Consider the following 8,745-nt stretch of genomic DNA (forward strand, 5'->3'; position numbering starts at 1 on the left):
AAAACTGTTAAAAATGCACTGGTGCAGCTGCAGCTCTAAAATCCTCCTGCCTTAGTAATGTGTCAATAAAAAAAAATAATCTAGTCATTTTCATTTAATAAAACACACACAGGGCCGTCCTTCACAGTGACACGTGTTTAATTTCAGTAAGTTGTTTTTTTTGGTTAGTTGTTTTTTTTAAGGAAGTAAGCTAAGCCAGTCTTAGCCAGTCTGGTTATCGTCAACATGATTGAAGTGAAGAGCAGTGCAGGTCTGGTCCAACGATAAAAGCTATAATCTATGAACTTTACTCATCAGTAATGAATAATAATTCAGAAGTGATTTGTCTCCTGAGTCGAGATGAGTTGAGTTGTCAAAGGACAATAGCACCACCTACTGTCTCTGTGGAACTACTATTATCAGTTTTCAGGCCAATATATATATATATTACCATATTACAATAACTCTGTATTTTGCACAGAAACCAACCAGGTCCCATTCACTGGGATATGTGGTAAGTTTGATTTAATATATATATTTTTAATTTATAAAGATATGATCCTCACTAAATACAGGGATGAAGAAGGGCTTTGATCACCAGGTGTGTGTATATATGCAAATGTGTATTTGCTTATATGTTGCTCTGTCTTCAAGACAAATAAGGTTCTATATACTGTATAAAGCTGTGTAAATGATGAACTGTCAAGCTCTATAATTGTATTGTGTTATTGTAAATAATGATTTAATTATTAAGTAATAAGTTTATACTTCTCCCTACTCCCTTTCGTGCATGTAAATTAAGGATAATCGCAATGAAATATATTGTTATCTCTTTCTCGCTTTTTTTCTTTTTTGTTGGATATGTTTTCAACAACTGCTGTTGAATTTTTACATGCTCGAAATAAATAAATAAATGAAAAAAAACTACATTTAAGTACAATTATGATGGTGTTTGGTGAGGTCAGGTGTTTGACTCATGGGCCACAAGCACAATAACTGATGTCCAAACACTTTGCATTAATAAAAACTTTCTTGTGAAGCCAAACTGAATGAAATTATCCACACACTCGAATCCGTGACACCAGGGGAAGACTGTTTTCTTTGAGTCAATCAAACCGGGCTAAGTGGAAGAACAATGTGTTTCGGTCTTGGCTGGAAAATAAAACATGACACTGTTGGACACTGACATTAAAAGTCAGCAGTGTGTCATTCGCAGTAGTCCAGTACTGTACTTAAAGCCTGTACATTGTCCCACTCAGCACACTGATGTTCTCACTTTAGAGTCACAGTCTATACGAGGCCCTACTATAGACAACCGGGCAAAACTCTGCTGAAGAAAATCATAATATGATTCAAAGTGGATCAATGCTGTCTTATATGCATGTGTTTCAAATTAATCAAAATTCCCAAATGAAAAATGTATGAATTATCGGGAGATCATTTAGAAAAAAGTGCAATACATTTTCAAGTTCCCAGCTGATTTAAGATTTTTTTTTAAATCACAAAATCCTAATTACAACAGCGCCATCAGGTGGAGTTTACATGCACTCACAGTTCACTATTTTCTTAAAGGGCCCATATTATGCCCCCTTTTACACAAGTTACATCGGTTTTCAGGTGTGTGCACTACATGTCTTTGCCATTCCATGTCAAAACACCTCAAGGATCAAGCCACACAGCACCCTCCTCTTTCTGTATAAACAGCCCTGTGAGACTACGGTCGAGTCCAGCGCTTTCGTGCTCACTCCTCGCCCCCCTCCCTTCGTGTTCCGCCTCGCTCCGCCTCGCTCCTCCCCGGGTCTGCTACGCAACTACGGCGTTGCGCTGCCATGACAACAGTCGCACGTGACGAGGCACATACACGACGTAGAGACCTGGGGACGCAGAGACCCGGCCGGCCGCGAGCCTAGCTACGCCGGCCGGAACACTTATATCGTGATACAGTTTTCAGCCATATCGCCCAGCCCTAGAGCACATACGATCTTGAAAACGTACATTTGCCTCCTCCGGGGCTTGGCCTCGGACAGTTGGAAAGGCTCCGTCTGTCAAAAAGAGATGGGTTGCCAGTCCGGCGTTATGTTGGTCTGTACATCCAACAACAGAGCAAACATTATTATATCTTTTGGCCATGCCCGCCGTCGTCGTTCGCTTGCGGGGAGAAAATGATGGCGTAGACGCGATCTGTTTTTACGCACTTCAAGGGGGGAGGTGCTGCTCAGGTTGGGGGCGTGGTTGCCCCAGTAGCAGGAGTCAACTTACGTTGACCTCGTTTACAGACCGTCTGCACGGCCAACCAGAACCACGAATCAACGACTCATTGTTTTGTTTTCATTCGCCATGGGCTGGCAGACACCCCAGATAACCACATATAGGTGGAGGCAGGCTGAAAAGGTGCCTGGAGCGTAAATATGGGCCCTTTAATAGATATGATGGATCAAATTAATCATTGTCAGAGTATACTATATTGTAGTACTTTACTATAGTAATGTCGAGTATACACTTTTACTATAGCTCAAATATAGAGAGACCCCTCCACTCATCTTTTCACTCACTCAGAATTCTCAATTCAATTTATTTTTAAAGCACGTTCAAAAACAGAAATTGACTAAAAAGCGAAAACTAAGACAGGGCAGATACATAAAAAGATAAAACAATGATAATATTTTAAACATTACAACGTAGAAAAACAAGATAAAGCCATATAAATTAAAGTCTTAACCCATTATAATAGTAATACATTTTATTTGTAACATACTTACATTAAAAACGTGTTAAAAGTCAGAGAGTAAAGATGAGGTTTCAGGCGAGTTTTAAGTGTCCCGTCTTTAATCTGGACCTCTCATCTGGATTGTAAACGGTGAAATCCCTCATTGATTAATGTGTTAACTAGAAGAGTTGAGATAAAACGTACAAAATGACCGCTATGTAGCAGTAATGAATAGAAAATATATATATCTTTAAACATTGCTCAAAACTGACGACAGAACCAATAACGCTGGAGCTTTTGATTTTACAGTCTTTAATAATTTAGTCCGGGCTGGTTTTGGAATCATCCTCAGTCTTCCACAACACTCGCCGGGCCTAGTGAGAGTAGACTGTTAATATATAGGATGTACAAATGTATACAACGGAAACACAGGGAAGCAACCAGACAACCAATAAACAGACAGAGGTAAACACACAACCTCCTTGGATGAAGTAAAAATTGAAAATTATACCCCTTTAGAAAAATGATTGCATTGTTGACAAACCTCATGCAGTTGTAATAAATAATAGCACAAGTAATGGAATGTCTTTTTAATTACTACTACAGGTCAGGACTTGAAACAGACTGTTTACACTGTGGTATTACTTTTACATAATCACAGAATCTGAGCACTCCAATCAGCTGTTTCATATTTTATCATAAAGCACCAGATAATACAAAATGTTTGTTTAAGGAAAAATTCTTATTCACATTCATATCACAGCTAGAGCTGCAACAGTTGATCGATTAGTAATCGACTACCAAACTAGTCACCAACTATTTTGATAATCGATAAATTGGTTCAAGTAGTTTTACTGAAAAAATGGTCAATATTCTAATTTCGGCTTCTTAAATGTGAATATTTTCTTCTTTATTTGCTCCTCTATGACAGTGAACTAAATATATAGTGTGGACAAAACAAAACATCATATTGGTTGTTTTCGGGAAACATGGACATTTTTCCCCATTTTGTGACATTTTATGGACTAAATAATACTAGGGATGAAATGGTTACCGGTTTCAATGTAAACCACGGTGAAATTCCTGACATTTAGTTTCAACGTTTCAAATTTAAACTGTTAATAAAACCGCAGTTGATTGCCCCAGCAAATACTGTCCAGCTCTCCAAGACAGAGGCCCACAGACAACGTAGGTTTGTTATGCATGGCGGAAGGCGATGACAACACTAAATCAGAATTATGGGCATATTTTGGAGTTTACAAAAGTGATGTTGCAGTTCGGGGCAGAAACCACAATTTCAGTTTCCCCTCCTGCACGTCGAAAGAGGGCGAGTCGGTGGTCAAGCGAGCTACACAGTGGATGCTAGGAGGGAGCGTCGTTAGTGAGGACAAATAATTGAATCAGAGCGATAAAAATGTTGTTTTATTTTAAATCTGATTGTTTCTTGGTGGTAATGTTGTAAAGCAGAATCAAACACAGGCGCACACAAAAAGGAACATTCAGCCAGTCTTTTGGAAGGTTTATGTATTTTTTTTTAATACAGTGATAATACTGATACCATAATAATAATATTGGTCACTATAACCGTGATGTTTAATTTTCATACCGTTACATCTGTATAAACAACTAACAGATTAATCAATAGTGAAAATAAACGTTAGTCGAAGCAAATCCCATGTAAATCAATAGACAACCACAAAGTATGTGAAACAAAAAGAAAGTAATTTATGTATAATCTGTACAGGTACAGGTTGAGCAATTAGCTCTGCTCAAAACCAAGTCGGTGGGAAAGAAGCCACATCACAATGTTAAATATTCCATGAGAGAACCAGCAAACAGCAGTTTCCAGTGAGGAAAACATGTTTTGAAAATGGAGGCAGGAAATTCATTTTATAAACAAGAAGAGGGGCCACTCCTCAGGGAAGGCAATAGATTGTATAGTTATCTTCCAAACAGGGCAAAATCACTGCCCTACAACTATACAATCTACTACCTCACACTGCGTGAGTGGCGGGAACAAAGGCCGCAGAGCAGAATCCATGCAGCCGAGGGACGGTCGAGAGGGGGGTTTAGCACTTTGAGAAAGACAGTAGGTTGAATAGTTATCTCCCGGTGCGGGTGTGACCCTAAAACTATACAACCTACTACCTCAGCCCACAGTGAAAACAGATGTGAGCTGCAGTGGAAGAGAAGATTCCCCTGATGAATCCAGACGTCCTGATGCAGGCCGACAGCTGAGACTGTGGACAGAGTCAAACAGAGTGTGAGTGGTGAAGCTCTTCATCACTGATAGTCAACCTGAGGCTGACTTCAGTCCACTTTATAACATTCTCTCCAACACTTTGAGATGGCAGATGTTTGGTTAAAAGACACCACTTCCCTAAGGTAAATATTATAAGATTCAATCAGGAATAGGAAAAGATTTAGTTTCTATACTTTAAATGGACACGTTGAATCCCTTATGTACGCTTCAGTACATTAAAAAAAGACAACAGTAAATATGTTGTTGCTCCCCACGATGGATGGGATGTTGTCATTATTTGGATGACTCAGCATTTTTCTCTCTCCTCTGGGCATAACACTGAGGGTGGCCTGTCGTCTGTCTGAAATCTGCTTCATGCCAGTTTACGTAGATACACAGCGTCACCAGCATGACAGAGGCCAATCTGAGAAACTGTACTGCTCATTTGAAGATCAGTACCATGGACAGCAGCTTGTAATGCAGTGCTACTGTGCTGTGCCCTCAGTTGTCTGCAGTGACAAATTAAAATGTGCACCCAAATGAGGTGATGGTAAATGGTTGGGGACAATTTGATGGATTTGTAATGTTCATGCTGGTTTAACTTTAAAAGGATTGGCCGTCTTTTCAGTTACAGCCAAAACACACAATGGCCACAGGTAACACAGTGAAGGCCGCATGTTACTTTACTGAAGCCGATTCTCAGTCGTCCAGGTCCTGGTTATTCAAGAAGAGCAAGATCGAAGGCAACTGCAGTTCAAGTATCTACAACCAGGTCCACAGGTCCCAGATTCAAGTCTTACACCGTCATCTACTGATGATATCATTTTTTGGGGGGGTTAGGGTTAGGTTTCAGAAATCATATTAGGTTTCATCCACAATCTTTTATACAGGAGCCCTAGGAATGAGGAATAAGGTGCATAGGGTAGTTGACCTTAAATGACTTATGTTTGGCATTATATGTTAAATACAAAAACTAAACCAAACTACCATTGAAAATTTTAAATTAGTTTCCTCCATAAAGTTGATTGTGATGCATGTGGGGATTGATATTGAAATATTGATACTTCCAATCCCTTATACCTGTTCCAGGACTGATTCTCGGATTAAAATATTGATATATAAAATTTGAGTAAATGTGTATTTTACAATCAACAGGGGACACAGTACAAAATAACCAGCTATCACCAGGATCATCTAAATAACGCCTGGTTGATAGGAACTACTTTTCCTTGTGCCTGTCAGTCATATGTCAACTACGGCTCTGTAGATACAGTAGTGACAGTGGCAGGTACAGAGAGCGTGTAGCTTTGGCAACGTTTATAACTGACCGTGGGAAAATGATTCACGAGACTAGAGAGATTGAGACGGACACAGTTCAGTCTAGAAAAACTAATATTTGTCCATACTGTTTTCTTTTTTTCCATACTTATCCAGGCCAGGGAATTACAAATTCTATACTTTTCCATATTGCATAGGAACCCTGTGACCCATTCCCCAATATATTGTTTTCATATATTGTTAGAATCAATAAAAAAGGCAATGAAATGTGTTGTCCATGTAACGTCAGAAACTAGTGAAGTATCCATAATACTATCTCAGAGTCGTTGGTTTAGTCCAAAACCCATGATATTCAATTTACAATGATGTAAGCACAGCCTCACCTTTAAGAAGATGTATTGGACAATGTTTGGCATTTTAGCTTGATAAATTAAACACCGACTAGTCAAGATTAAGGATTACATTTATGTGGGCTGACAAATCAATGGATATGCTGTTTTAGCACAAGAGGAAGAAGCTGCAACTTACATTATTGATTCATCTGCCAATCGTTTTCTCCATTAATCATTTAGGGCTATAACATGTTGGAAAATTGTGAGCAGGTGTCCATCACAGTTTCTGTCTAACGTGGATTTCATTTTGTCTGACACAATGGATGTACACCATCAGCCTCAGAGGGGCTCAAATGTGCAGGTTTTTTTAGGCATTCCTGCTTGAAAAATTACTGTAAAAAAGAGTTGATTTAAGTGATCATGCTCAAGCTTGAAATACTTCATAATTAGCAAATTGGCAAAAAGGAAGCGTCATCTGTCATCAACACGAATAAATATACGATAACTTTGAAATGTTTTTGTAAGCTGCTGTTGTGTTGCTAATCCGACATGCTTTTAACTCAGAACGAGTTAATAAAGAAAAACCTTTTGAACATAAAACAGAAATCTGCCCGTCTGCCCCACACTGGGACACGGACCGACTCCTTGAACAGGCAGTGGAAGCTAACAAGCTAGCTAGTTCCAATAATCAGCCAACGTGACTGGGCGTTTAGGAAGCGCAGCATCAGACGCGCACAGTTCCACCTCCGGTGAAGTCCCACTACGTGTAGCCGTTCAACACATCGCCACGGGGCTCTCGCGGTGCACCGCGCTCCGCTCGGTGCGTCCGTTAACCACTTCGTACTACTTGCTAGCTAACCGCACCGAGCTCGCTAGCTAGCTAGCAGCACGTTCCAGCATGGTTGAGCAAAAAAAAAAAAAGAAAAAAGAAAAAAAACCTAGCGTCGGTTAAAAGTGGAGCAGCCGCCACTTCTGCTCCAAAATAACAGCAGGTGTCATTGCAAAGACTTTTGAAAAGCACACGTCCGGGCATTTAGGTATATTCATTTAAAAATGTTTGATTAAATACAGTCAACCCACCTGTCTGCCATGTCCAAGTGCTTCTCCACCCTCCGACTGCTTCTTCGTCGTGGGTCGTCGGCCCAGATAAGGCGCTTCACAGCCCCCTGCTGTCTCGGAGGGGGTAATGCAGCAGTATCACAGTGCGGTAGAGGTATGCAGTTCGACAGACTTTACAGTGGTTCTATGAGGAAGTTAATTCTTTTCCCCATAATCTTATGTTTCTTGAATCTTGTAACACTTAGTTATCAGATATAAAACGTCAACACAAACTGAAAAAATTCCCGTGTCTGTCTCCTGAAAATATCAAATCAGTCAATCATCAAACAATGCGCACGTGGCTCAGTTGTTGTCCAGACTCCAGACCAAACATTACAACACTGTATTCACTGTCATCATCATCATCATCATCCTTTGATCTTTATATATAAGATATATATAAAGATCAAAGGATTGTACGGTCAGCATTGCTCTCAGTAGAACACACACACACATGCAATTTATCTCATTTCATAGGAGTGCAATAGCCATTTATATTTATTCTCCATGTGCAATCATTGTTACTGCTCTGTATATAGTATGTTATTTTATATTTTGTACATACCTATTGCTTATCCCTTATCTTGTTGCATATTTTGCTATATTTGTACCTATTGCCTGATGCCTGTTTGAATCTTGCTGCTGCTGCAATTTTCCCTGACATGGGATTAATAAAGTCTTATCTTATCTGGTGAAATGTGATCTAAGTGATCTTGACTGGGAATTTAGGGATTCAAATTCACCCTCTGGTCAGTCTGTCAGGCCAACCAAAATCTCTTTGTGGACAAGGAGAGTAAAAAGTCCATTAAATGTGGCTGGTTACCTTCAGACAATATCTATAGTTTTACAGATGTTGTCTTCAAAAAAAATCATTGCATTAGACCCAGTCTTCTTTATTGCTATCTATTATCCTCCAGAATCCAGCATTAACCTGTTCTCCGTTCCTCCGCCGCTCTCCATCACGACAACGTTTTTTGACCGAAGGTGACTAGAACATCCTAATAGATTCTGACAGCTCTGCTACTGAACTGAACAATTTATTGTCCTCTACCTGGGTGGTATGAAATACAACAGTACATCTTTGGTCTAGTTTAAATTAACATGTTGAG

At 39.6% G+C, this 8,745-nt stretch overlaps 1 long non-coding RNA gene across 1 annotated transcript; it reads right to left on the reverse strand.

Moving 5' to 3' along the window:
• Positions 1–4,195: 4,195 nt before the first annotated feature.
• LOC118309933 lies at positions 4,196–7,916 on the reverse strand. The gene is made up of 2 exons (XR_004793647.2): positions 7,619–7,916; positions 4,196–4,926 (listed from the first exon to the last, which is right to left on the reverse strand). It is a non-coding gene; the product is annotated as an uncharacterized LOC118309933 (long non-coding RNA).
• Between the last annotated feature and the right edge of the window lie 829 nt (positions 7,917–8,745).

This window comes from Scophthalmus maximus, chromosome 6 (assembly GCF_022379125.1).
Source record: "Scophthalmus maximus strain ysfricsl-2021 chromosome 6, ASM2237912v1, whole genome shotgun sequence".
Classification (NCBI taxonomy): Eukaryota; Metazoa; Chordata; class Actinopteri; order Pleuronectiformes; family Scophthalmidae; genus Scophthalmus; species Scophthalmus maximus.